The 13,832-nt window shown below is 38.2% G+C and overlaps 1 long non-coding RNA gene across 7 annotated transcripts in view; it reads right to left on the bottom strand.

The window, feature by feature from the left end:
• Positions 1-13,832, bottom strand: part of LOC126645104 (uncharacterized) — a 54,819-nt gene that overhangs the window by 19,706 nt on the left and 21,281 nt on the right. For 4 of the 7 annotated variants that reach the window (XR_007630069.1, XR_007630071.1, XR_007630073.1 and 1 more), the window contains one exon: positions 9,665-11,122. This is a non-coding gene — a long non-coding RNA (uncharacterized LOC126645104). Of the gene's footprint in view, positions 1-9,664; positions 11,150-13,832 lie in introns of all 7 variants that reach the window. The other 3 variants (XR_007630072.1, XR_007630074.1, XR_007630070.1) reach the window with 3 other exon arrangements.

The following is a 13,832-nucleotide window of genomic DNA, read 5'->3' as shown; positions in this document are numbered from 1 at the left end:
TCTCACAGATGCTTAAATTTTGGCAAAACAAGGACCATAATCTCCAGTTCACTCCTTGTAATGAATAAAACAGTCTAATCTACTTTTGCCTTTTAAAACCTATTTTAAATCACTGTTCCCTGACTCAAGACTTTCTATTAGTATTGCAGGTTGATTTTAGGGTACTCAAGCTGATATGATTACACTAAGATGGAAAAAATATCCACAAACAATTATTTGGTCGAATGTCAGGAAAACTTCCTGGTAATTAACTCTTTGTTGATCATCAAATAATTCCTCATTGGAAGAAATGGGAGCATCATCTCTTGGCACTATTTGTGAGACTAAGCAATAAATTATAAATAAGAATAAAGCATATGATAGGAGGAGCTGCACTTTGAAACTGAGCTTCAGTGCAGAGTGCTGTAGAAGTATTTGAACTCTAAAGATTTTACAGTGATCTATGAAAGAAACCAAGCTACAGTAGAATGAAGAGCACAGATTTGTTTTGGCTTAAATCCATGAAGGAAAAGGTTGTAGGAGGTTGTAGTGGTGTGGGCGTTGGTCTCTTCTCCCAGGTAACAAGTTATAGGATGAAAGAAAATGGCCCCAAGTTGCACCAGGGGAGGTTTAGACCTGATATTAGGAAAAATTTCTTCTCTGAAAAGGTTGTCAAGCATTGGAACAGGCCACCCAGGGAAGTGATAGGGTTACCATCCTGGAGGTATCTATAAGACTTGTACATGTGGTAGTTAGGGACATGGCTTAGTGGTAAACACAGTGGTGCTAGGTTAATAGTTTGACATATGATCTTAAAATTCTTTCCCATCCTAAACAATTCTATGATTCTATTGTCAGGACAGGAGAAATGGCTTTGACAGCAATCTTAATAAACAAGACAGAAGAGAGACATCAAGGTAGGTCTATTCACAGGGATCTGTCATTAATTAGACCCATTTTAAAAGTCAGTAAATGTTACCCTGTAGAGGACTTACTCTTAAAGCCTTCTATTTTACAATTGTTTTTTAGTTAAAATAAATGTGCCTTAGTTATTAAACATGTTGTCATTATTGGTATTATTTTTAAAAAATATTTAAAAAAATAAAAGAAAACAAACCAAAAATTGTGTTTGAAAATAATGAATATACTTGGTTGGTAACTTTTTCAACGTGATTGATTTTGAAGTATCTATATTAATAGGTCAGCTTAGTCACATACTGGAAATATCTTTAAAATTTAAAAAAGTTCAACATAAACAACAACTTAAAATTGTACAAACATCAATTATGTGCAACTAACCCTTCTATATTGTTGTCAGACAAAGTTGTATCTACTTTGCCTGTATCAATATAAAAAAAATATTAAACTGTCAGAAATATTTCTGAAAGATTCTTGTCCTTCAGAATGGTTCAGGCTTCTCAGAAATTAGCTCAGCTGGTTAAAACTTGGTGCTAATAACACCAAAGTCATGGGTTTGATCCCTTGCATGGGCCAAGTCCACTTAGCAGTTGGACTTGATGATCCTTCTGTGAAATGGTCCTAATTCTGCTGTTGACACTGCACACTTGCTGTTCCACCTTTTCATACTAACATTTCTTTGCCTCTTTCAAAAGCACACTAAAACTAGTGAGACAATCAGTTTCACATAAAAATCTGCAGAGTAAATGAAGTACTCATACAAACTGAATTTCCTGGAGAATTGAAATTTTCCCTATCACATTCCAGTGCCTCTTTTCCAAAATGGCTCTTCCAGCTTCTCTCTTTCCCATCCTGCTCCTTGGTAAGTAGATGATAGAAGTAGTTATGTAAAACTGTTAACAGGTATTTAGAATCCCTTTTCATTCACAGGCTCAGTTCTACTATTCAGGAAGGCAGTCTTCTGTTCCAGTCACTGCTTCAGTCAGAGTGAGAAGATTAGTTCTGCAGCTGAGGGAAATGATTGATTGCTCTTTTGGGTGAAAAGAGATAAAATAGGTGTTTTTCTCCAGTTTTCCTTTTACTGTGGAGTTTCGCATATGAGAATTTTCTGAAAGTCAAATTTTCCCAAACTGAGGTTCTTTTCTTTTTTTCTTGTCATCTGTTCCTTCTTTATTTAAATCAGAAATAACCTACTTATCAAAATTACTTGAAGTCCTTAGTGGCATGTGTGGCTGAACATGCTGCCAGAGTAGCTATTGAAACTCTGAGAAGGTTAGATTAACTGACAACAAAGATTTCATACAGTGACTGACTGACTGCACTGGGACTCTGCCCTCCATGCAACCATAATTTGACTCTTCCCAACAACCAATAAATAGTACCCAAGTGATTACCAATGTAGCAATAGTCTGTACATCTATCAGGTATCAAGGAATAAAGGACATGGGAGTTATTATAGAAGGGAAAAATATTCTTAGCTATACTCTTATGGTAGAGTGAAACAAAATCTAGACATGCTGTATGAGTGTCACCCATACACTGAAATGGTTTCTTACCACTTTGTCAACAGCTGTAGCTTCTGGTTATACCCCAAACCAGACTTTCTCCCTGGATATTTTAACCTTCCTCAGACTGAGCAGTTGAAGCCCTTGGCTGGAACGAGATTCCCATTCCACAGCAGCCCAGTGGGATGTGATGAGCTGTCCCTCAGCAGTGGTATTTTACTTTTGCATGTTGCCTCCAGCAGTCTATGGATCACTACGCTAAAGGGCAACCGCCACGACCCTGGCAGCTCACCTATGCTGCCCAAAGAGATTTCTGAAATCATGAGAATCAGAAAATTTTGTGGAACAGACTGAGCAAACATCCTTTGGGAGCTCTTGAGCTCACACTGATCCTCTCTTGATGTGCATGCTCATTGAAGACCCTTTGTCATACAGACAATGCTCTCCGCAGTGCCATTCATAACTTTTTGAGATTCCCTGATACTTGCATAAAAATAGTTTTGTTCTCATAGCCTCTAAAAAGACCAGGGTAACACTGAAAACAATCGGGCCTAAGGTGGAGAGCAGCAACTGAATCTATACAGCAGTTCTTCTGTGGAGTCCAAAAACTGTCCAGACCCTGAGCCAGCCTCTGCTCCTGGAGGACAAAGTGTAAAGTCCAGGAATTAAGGATCATTGGTAACAGACTGTCTTCTGCTAGTAGCTTGTTAAAATCAACTAGCAGAAAAATTGTCTTGTGTTTGTGTTCTGGAGACATCTTTCCACTGAAATGATGAAATAGGATGTAAAATTAGCTTTGTGGTATACCACTAGATGGCAAACTGGCAGTGTGATACATACCAGACTGCTTATCACTGACATATCTGATTAGGCATATTGTGAACAATGCAGGTTACCTGTATACAAATAAACAGAGGGTTGATGATATAGAACAAAGAATATTTCAACTTCCATGCTATTTGTGATGTTCTAAGCCTGGACATGACACGGATCTTATTTCTAAGGGCCATGAAGAGTTCAGAAGGCCTTTGCTTTCCCTTTTCATATCCCAAAGCTGGGGCTGTGCACAGCTGAGTGTCAGACAACACTGTAGTGACTTCATCTGGAAATAAGTCTGGAACAAGACTATCACAAAGCCCTTGAAGAGGGGTGTACCACCAGGTTGAGACCTGCGGACATGCTTCAGGAGTTTGTCAGGCTCTTTCCAGTGTATACATTTTATAGAGGCACCAGAATAAGCACATAGATCTTCTAGCAGCCAGCACAGCACTCAATCAGAATAAAATTTCATTATTTAGATAACATTATGAATGTACAAACATTTCTTTGAAATCTAACAAACCCAGGGGTAGCTTCAAGGGAAAAAACATTATTTAACATTTCATTTCCTTTCCACCATACACCAGTGACCACATGTAATCAAAGCTGTTGGAGAGTCATATAAATTGGTCTATTCATCCCTGTAAAGGATATTTTACAACAAATCCAGGAAGATGTCTTCTCTGTACTTCTTGCCATAGGGCTAAAGGGGCAGCTGTCTTTGGGATCAGGGGCAGCTATGGAGACAAAAATGGCAGGTTTGCCAGGCTTCTGCCATTGAAATTGCTACTGCTACTTTGGATACTTTCTACAGAGGTCTGTAGGGGCAGAGCAATTAGGAAAAGTACATTAAAGGGAGGTGAAAAGCACCAAAAATTCTCCCAAGAGCTCCCAATCATTTCTCCCATGGCTAAAATGAAGTCACCTAAGGATGCTAACAGTTGGTTTTCCAGGTCAGAGAATCTCTTAAGTTACAGAACAAGCACTGGAAATGCAAAACATTCTGTAACCCTACTAAAATGTATGGAAAATTGGTAAGAGAAAATGTGTCCATTCAATCCGAAGTGCAACCACACAATGACTCAAGGATCAAACAGAAGTGTATGCTGGGAGAGAAGCAAGTCACTTGACTTGCTTGTATGTACTCAGTCACTTGCATTTGATTTATATAAGAAGATGATGGAATTGGCTGTTTTCTTGGACACAAGTGAGGATCTGCAAACTATGGACAGAGAAGATTTGCTTGTCTGTGCACCAGAGAGTCAAAACCCAGAAAGCACTCTTCTTGTCACAATTCCCAGCCTGCTTTTTCCATAATCAGTAGACCTAAACACTTCCTGAGCTCCCCCAGGGCCATAGCCAGGAACAAATGCCTTTTGGGTTCCTGCCTGATGCCAGTTTACAGACACAACAGCTAATCCTCAATTTTTATCCTAGTTACAAACTCCTCTAGGAACCCGAGTACTCACATGTCTCAGCATCTGTCCAGGCTTTTGTACAGTGCTGCTTTTAGGGACTGATTTCCATTATTTCAGTTGTCACCAATCAGACATCAAATCAAGACCTCTTTTTGCACAACAGGGTTTAAGCAATCTTCCTGTTTGTCTCGGGCAAGAGTCCTACCCCCAGCATTCAGAAATTCCCCTATGGCTCTTTTCATAACAGCAAAATTATGACATATCTTATTATTACTGTTGTTGGTAAAATTATTATTTTAAGTGTTTGTTTCTGTTTTCTTTTTTATTACCATCTGGAGGATCATGAGAAAAACAATAGATATGTACATAAGTTTTGGGGTATATATTTTGTTTTCTGATGTATTACAGTGTTTGGACTGAAAGAAAACTGCTTAGAAGTCACAACACTTGCTTGTAATTCACTTTTTATGTTTAGCCTGTGTATTTAAGTCTTAGTTCATTGCGACTAGGTCTTACACCATAGAATAAACTTTTTTTTTATGAACTAGTTCCTCTATTGTGTTTAATAAGTACCTAAAGAGTTCAATTAGGCAAGCGTCAAAGGCTGTTGTGGGCAGCTCCCACTGCCTATTTTACCTAAGCTTGAGCTCTGGAAGGAGGGGGCTGCAAGGACTGGGGAGCACATGGGGCAATAGCCAGAGGTTAGAGAAACAACACCGCAGCCTACCACTGCCTCCAACCAGCAGAAGCAGTGGTTGCAGTAATCTTTACTGTCTCCATTTTGCACTTGATCTCTGCCCTCTGTTTTTCTTCTGTCCTTTTCTTTTCAATAGCAGAAGCACCTTAGGCCCTTCCAGGCTCCTGTTCCTCACCTCTGAGGCAGTAAAATCATTATTTAACACATTTTTCAGAGAGCACTTGAGCTGGCTCAAATTGTCACATACACACGAATAGCAGACTGCATTAACTGAGCTCCAGCGGTAGTTCTGAAAGCAATGTGATTATAATAGCTTTAAAGGACAGGACAGTCTGTAATTAGCAGAGGGTTTTTCCTGGTAATTACATTAACCTTTAGCTGAACGTTACTCAACCCATCACAGTGCTATTTTTATGGTCCCCTACCAAAGTATGCCTCTGTAGGATTGTGAACCTTTCTTGGTCAATGGAAAATTCCACATCCTTGAATAAATCCTGCAAGAGCCTTGCTTTGGTCAAGTGCCACCCTATGCTGTGCCTGTAAGGTTTTACAAACAATGACCTTGCTGGCTGGAGGGAATCCAGCCCTGATAGTAGCATTTTCAGTCATTCTTTCCTTGTGCAGTGAATGAAGAATGAAGAATGAAGAATGAAAAATGCAGCTATTCACAGAAGCAGCTTTGTCTGATAGTAATGACCTGGGTATTAATCTAACCATTTGTCACACGATATGTTCTGTAAATTGTTATTTTCCATGGGTTTGTTTGCCTCTGTGTTTTCCAAGTACAGAACTGCATATAGTTCAACAGAACTCTAGACATGTTCAGAGAAAACAGGGACCATGACTATAGCAGAAAACAACTAAGCCGGATAAATATGCAAACATTCCTCATAAAAATCCAATTAAGATATTAGCTGCACAAATACACAAAAGTTCATGAGAGGTGGTCTGGCACTACAGATTTTTCCTTTGCTCATTTAATCTGATTAAGTTCATTCCACATTACTGGAGTCTATGGGGCAGTAAAAATACCAATGTAACTTAGCTTTGTTCAAGTATTGGTTAAAATTTCATGAGTGCAGTTCTGAAAACAGAATAAGATCTCAGAACAAGATGAGCGGTCAAAGCATGAGAAAATTTGGTTTTATTAAAAACAAAATTAAAAGAGATAAACCAAACCTTTGTACAGTTTTTCCTGGGTTTCTTTAGAATTATCAAAATTATAATCCTGATACAGATCTCTGAGTAAGAGCAAGCAGTATTAGCTGAAATAGTCCTGTAAAACCAGCCCTTGATGACTCAGACCACCACATTTGGGGACATTCACTGATTTATCTTGGTCTCAGTTCCCTACCAGTGAAATGGGCATACATCTTCCTTTCCCCCAGACTACTTTTGTGTTCAGACCAAATTGTTCCTGGGGCAGTAGGTTAGTGTGACCCCCCGATTGGGTTCTTGGCAGAACTTACATGTGCCACCCTGTGATAGCTGTATCATAGTAAAAAGGGGGCTTCTCTATAATGTTCATACCAGCATTATTCAGTCATTGTGTTTCCTTTGTTTTACAAATGCTCATTTTAAAGTCTCCTACTCTAGGTGTGTAACAGGTGGCCCATTCCAGGCACCCGGAGCTGACTACAGAGGTTCAAATGCTGACGAGGAATGGGAGGATGGGTAATTGAACACCAAATTGGGGTTCCTCTGAAAATTAGATAAAGGTATTGTACAAAGTGATGAATCTGGTCTCTTGCCTGCTTTATTTCTCAGCACAACCAAAGGACTTTTTCCACACAGCCACTTAGTTCACGAATAAAAACACCACTTTCTATGAATGGATTCCCACAGTGATAGTATTCCTCCTCTATTAACTTGTTTCTCTACCGGTTCACTCTTTGGCATTCCACCTACTTTTTCTTCAACTAAATGGATACTTTAATTATATTTCCCTATTTCAGGAATATTCTTTACCTATCACCCTGTAACTTGAAGGCATACTGGATGTCTTAAAAACTGATGATAATTAATTCCTATTTTCTCCTTTCAGTGCTTAGCATCTTTCAAAGTGATCAAAATATGGAAATAGGGTAATTGAGGGAGTATAGTAGGCTGAAGTTAAAAGAGAACATGATAACTTATGAAAGGAAATTACATTGTCTATTATCAGACCTTCAAGTTAGGTGTCTAAATTCTTGTTTTCTGGGGAGAACTGCGCACTTTTGCAGAATGAATCAGCTCTGCTGTATTCAATGTCTACACTAGGATTAGATGAACTGCATCCTAGAAGTACTTATTCAGGTTTTAACGACTATAAAGGGAGTCTGGATGAGTAGGTCACAGCCATCTTCACTGTGGTCATTCAGAGTTGACTAACACAAATCCCTGGAATGTAGGAAGAATTAGAATCCAATAAAAATATCTCAGGTTATTCATCAGCTTTTCTGAATATTTTTCTTATTGTCACAAACTCATAGTCTTCTGCTTCAAACTTCTCATGAGCTCAACACTTGAAAGCTGCAGTATGGCAGTTCTCCTTCTATCACGGTTTGGGGTGTCGGGGTCACATCAGACCAGCGGGTCCTTCAGCTGAGCTGCAGTGGATATTAGAGTTCCTGGCAGGATTGTATTTTGTCTCATCCAGATGTTAGGTATCGGCCGAGCTCAGGAGACAATTAGCACAGAGACAGCAGCTTTGGGGCTAAGAGCTGATCTAATTTATTTTACAAAATGGAAGGGTTTTATAGGCAGATAAGGAAGATTCTGGAAAAAGGAAAAAGCTAACTGTCTCTGACTGGACATTGACCAATCAGACAAAACCTGCTCTCCCCTTTGAGAGAGGGCTTACAATCTAACAGACACAGTCTGTTTTTCTTCATGCCGTCTGGCCCATATTACCAGAAGTTGTCTCTTTCCACCTTCTAAAATCCTCTTTCTCATCCTGGATACCTCCAACATCCTTCCTCCTGTGTAGTCAGATACCTATGGTGTAGTCACTCATACTTTAATTCCTGAGACAAAAAATGCTGTTCTGTGCTATTATGACTACATGGTACAGGACTGGAAAGCTGTGGGGGTTTCCCATGCTATGGTATGTCTGGGTCATGGGATGACAGCTTCCATCTGGAACACTTCTTGTGTCCTAACTTTCTGCAAACTGACTGTTTTCTCCACCAGACTGGTTCTGTACAAGGATGTTCACTGACTTTAATTTTAGCTCCAGAGGCAACTGAAGGATAGACACCAAGTCAGAATGTCTAAATTTCTGGGGCACTCAACTGGGCTTTCCCAGACTCTGGATGGAGGCTAAGGAGATCAGCTTCATGAGATTGAAGGTGGTTTCTCAACTTTTTCTATGGAAAAAGGTCTTTGAATCAGGACTAGTCTATGTTCAGTTTGTCAGCATTGTGTCTTCCAAAGCAGACACTGTAGCCCTTGCCTCAGTTGTTGTCTAGAACACAAGAGCAACAGAGTGAGCTGTCATTAACAGCTGTGAGCAGAACCAGGAAGAGCAGTAACTTATCACCTAAGTCTTCCATCACTGAAGAAATGGTCTCCACTATGGTGAACCATATGGAATCTCTTGCATTTGCAGAAGTCTCAACCGTTTTGGAAGGGTTTTGGTGAATGCTGTGTATTTCTCTCCACTGTATTTGATTAGATCATTTTTCAAAGTTAAAAGATCCCAAATCAGCTGAAGATTAGATAAGATAGCTAGACAAAGTACCTTAATTTCCCACAAATGCTTTCTCAGAAGACAAACTTAAATCCAAAGCACTTAGATTAAAACCTGGAACTTTCCAAAACAAATACAAATTAGTCTGTGGTGCAGCTAATTATCTACTTAATGTTCTTGAAGAATTTGGTAAAGCAGTTTATTTTCAGTTTCTATCCTTACATGAAAATGGCAAATCTTCACCCAAAGCTATAGCACAGAAAGCCTTCAAAAGACCAGAGGTTTGCAGAATTTCAGTTAAATACCATAGGATATGCACTGTCAGATCAACAACCATTGCAAGGCTGGAGATATGGTGTTGTGATATCCATTATTTCTCATCTCTGTAGAAGTTTCATTGTGACTGTAAAGGGCATTGGACTTCATGGTTTATATAAAGTCCAGTGGCTAGAAAAGGGTATCCATAGGATAAATTTGGGCTTGGCAGAATAAAAGGAAATTATTTCAGATAGACCTGGATAATAATAGTAAATCTTCACATAAGGTTCATAAGAGGTCTTTTTTCTTTCCCCTTATCTTTTCTACAGGCAAGAAAATATAATTTTCTAACTCTTCTAACACTTCCTGGGGTAAATGGAGTTCTAACATAAATTCCTACCTCTATTTCGTTCTCAGTTTTTCTTTATACTTCAGAATAGCATAGAAGGAGTCCTAGAGCACCACAGCTTCACCTAAAGCTGTTTATGTTTAAAAAAATCTTTTTAGTCAGTTTATCACTTAGGAAATTTACATCAAGATTATAAAATAAACATCATTATTCCACTTAAGAATCATAGGGGTACAAACTTAAACTCCAATGATACGTTTTATTTCTGGTCAAAAAGATTCAAAAGTTTTTCCTATAGGTCCTAGTTGTTCAAGCCATGCCAAGGAGCACTAAAATTTTACAGTCTTGTTTAAAATACAACATCATTACTCCCTCTGGTTAATTTTAAAACTTAATCACCATCTTTTATGACTTTGTGATAGCTTGGACCTGGCTCCCTGCCAAATGCCCGAAAGTCACGACAGCAGCCCCCTTCCCCCCTCCCTTCTCCTCTTAGGGCAAAGAAAAAAAAACTATAAAAAATTAAAGAACCCAAAGTCAAGCTGCTTATATAAAAATATATATATATTTACGTAAATTACAGTTATATACAGTTAAGATGCTATATACACAGTAAAAGGGGATCCACCCCCCGAAGGGATAGGGAAAGGGGAAAAAAAGGACAAAAGGGAACAAAAGGGACACCGAACAGGTATACCCAATCAAACTCAAGAACTATACTAGTAATTAACAAAACAGATCTCACCACTTCCCTTAGAAAAGCAGGATTGGCAGACACAGCCAGCACTCTCCGGACCCCCCACATGGCAGGCCAGTGGTCACTGCAGGCCTCAGCCTTAGATAAGCGAGACCAACGCAAGGACCCACTGTTCCTGAACCTCGCCGGAAGAGAAGAGAGAGAGGTCTCTAAACTCCAACTTATTTATACTCTGGTTTACGTAAAAATCGTATGGAATACTGGGTACTTGGCCACTTCCTTGGTTACAAACTGGCCACCAGGAAGGCCTAGACCAAAACCATCACAGACTTCAAAAGGTACAGTAAAGGTACAGTAAAAATATTCTTTTAATTTTTCCCAACCTTCCAAACCATATTAACATTAGGAGGTAAATTTTCTTGTACTGCCAAAATACTTGGCAACTTCACTGCTAAAATAGACACTTTGAAATAGATCATGGGATTGTGAGTAGATTTTTAAACACACATATCCTCTTTAGTACCTCATGCAACCACCATATACTTGTGGTGGCTTTCCATCTTTTTGTTTGGTGCTATGTTGTCCACGTGCAAACAAACGATTCTTTGAGCAAGATTGTACTCAGATGGGGTTTTGTCATCACCTTATCCGGTTCCAAGGTCCCAGCCCATTATTTCGATCTTGCAGCTCATAGCAGTTTCAGTGCCAAAGCTGCCTGTCTGCCTTGGAGCATAGGGAAGCCCAAACCACAACTGTCTCTGTCTTCTCACACCAATGTAGATGCAGGGCAGGTTATCCAAAGAGAATTTCATCTGGAAAACATGTCTATCAAAAACCATCTGGAAAAACCAAAATTTGAGTAATATTTCCCCCTCCCAGAATATTTCTTATTCAGCATTATTATCAACATTATATATAAAATAAAGATTAAATTTTGGGGTGGCTAGTTAAGTATTTGATATTAATCTCTTTCTCCATACCACAGATTTTTAACAAAGGTAAAACTTACTGCTGAAAATGCTAGTCAAACAAGATATATATATTTTTGAAAATTTTTTTACAGAAGAAAGAAAGAAAGAAAGAAAGAAAGAAAGAAAGAAAGAAAAAGAAAGAAAGAAAGAAAGAAAGAAAGAAAGAGAAAGAAAGAAAGAAAGAAAGAAAGAAAGAAAGAAAGAAAGAAAGAAAGAAAGAAAGAAAGAAAGAAGTATTTTTTTAACAGAATGAATTCCTAATTATGGTGATTTCCATTAAAGGAACAATGGCAACCCAGAAATCATAGCTAAAACCAAGTAGAGATCTACTTCAAAGGTCCTTAGATACCACTGATTAAGAAATTAGTTAAAGTAGTAATTTTCCCCTTTCATACTGAAACTTATTTACTGCACAGGCCTTGTTAGGAAACACCAAAGTTTTGTCACCTTTTGTGCCAAATCACAAGTTTCTGTGCGTGGTCCTAACTGACACACCATATGCTGCATACTGCAGACCTCCTGATGGACAACAGAAGTAGGAAAGAATGGCTAGGACCTCAAAGGCAGCAGAGCAAGAAATGTGGCCGTGGGAAGCAGGGCTGCAGAGCTTCTGTGTAGACTTGCAGTATTGGAAACACCTCCAGCACAGCTGCCAAGTTGTAGGTGCCCACACAAGCACATGTTAAATAGATCCTTATCTTTCCATTCCACCATGAACAATTTTTTTAAATCTTTATCTACATTTTTATCTCTACCCTAGGACGCATTCAGCTTTTACAAAGAAAATCCTTGGATAGGATTCAAATTCAAGCTTCTCTCTCGTTTCTCTTTTGGTTTTGTTTTGTTTTGTTTTTTTTTTTCCCTAAGACAAAACCCTTTTATAATTGTGCGGGCATTAAACAAGAATCCTTTTTCTAAATTTTCGGTGAAGTCAAATCTCTTTGCATTGTATAGTTAGGCAACATTTGTACTTCAGGCAGACTCTGAGGTCATAACTTTCTAGCACTCAAAAATGAGAATGGGATGCTACCATTACTTCTGGAGAATCAGACCACAATTACACCCTAGGTCTTGAATGCCTATGCCAGCTGAATTAGATAAATAGCTTTAAATAAATAAACAATGTTGACACATATCTACTCAGGAAGTTGTACAGTCTGAGATAAAAGAAGGTAAGCAGAGATTAAACATTTCTAGTTTGGCTAATACAAAGTTTGCATTCTTTAATTGTCCACCTCTGAATATATAGTGGGAAACTGAGTTCAGTCCATCATGTATCATTCCGTTCCTGGTTTGGAGTCGGTACAGAATGGACTAGTAAGCATCCACACGGAATTTACTTGATTATATTGTTTATTTATTAAAGGATACCAGATATCAAAGCTAATTCAGACACAGAGTTAAGAATAAGGGACTCTTCAAGGCATAATAGACAATCATGCTAATACATGATGTGCTTTCATATTATAGTAGAAATTATGAATAAGTTTTGAAATTGAGATGGTAGAACTGTGTATCACATGGGATGAAATATTATGTATTTCAGGTCCTTTTGTTAACAATTTCAACAGAATTCAAAATAAGGGATTTTTTTTTTCCAATTAGTAAGCTAGAAAATATCATAGTAGAAAAACTGGGAAAAAATATGAGAAAAGTTAATATGTTCTCTTTTATCTGTAACAGACATTCTTTAGTGTTAGAGACAGCAATTAGCCTAAGTACATTAAATCTAATGTTTAATGTTTAATAAGACTTTTTAGAAGTTAGGAAGTCTGGAAAGACATAAATAAGTCTAGACAAAACATCCCTTTTTAATGTGGTAATTCATGCCCCCTATGAAGGATGTGACTTGCAGCGACCAAGCTCTGTAATGATTTCAGCATGATACGGAGCATCATTTGAATGAAAGAACTCAGTTGTTTGAACTTTGGGGTGCATAATAGTCCTTTTCATAGTACTAATGTGTTTAAAGCATTGAAATTACTTAATGCACTGAAGAGAGAAATTGTCCCAGTTCCCATTTTTTTCTGTAGATTCATTTTAGACCTGGAGATTCTTTTAAGGTATTCAGGGACCTCCACTCAGAAAACAGTAGAAAAATCTTATTACACTTAAATGTACTAAAATACACATGGCAGTCAGTGCATTGCACTATTTTGATAAGCCATGTGTTAACATTTGCATTTCCTGGTGACAGTTTGGTAGAGCATTCCATACAGTTATTACAAGGCACAGATTTTCATTTTCACATTTCATTTTTGCATTTCAGTCATGGAGAAGCAAGAAGTAGAGCTCCAGTACAACACCTAGGATGAGACGAGCAGTGCCATAGAAAGAGGAAACTGATATATCTTTGCCAGAAGATAAGGATCAAAGTCTGTTCAGGAAAAATACTAGGTTAGGTAAATGTGAATGAGAATTTTTTCATCTATTCCTTCCCACTCCATTTCAGTGCTGTGATCCATTATATCAAAAGAAGAACCATCATTATTTTGGAAATTTTATGAACCCTCCATGGGATTTTAGGCTCAAGATCATAGTCCCAGATAAC

The sequence above is a fragment of the Myiozetetes cayanensis genome, unplaced genomic scaffold (genome assembly GCF_022539395.1).
Source record: "Myiozetetes cayanensis isolate MyiCay16 unplaced genomic scaffold, myiCay2020 scf3, whole genome shotgun sequence".
Taxonomy (NCBI): Eukaryota; Metazoa; Chordata; class Aves; order Passeriformes; family Tyrannidae; genus Myiozetetes; species Myiozetetes cayanensis.
The sequence above is the reverse complement of the archived record's forward strand: the minus strand, read 5'-3'. Positions and strand labels throughout refer to the sequence as shown.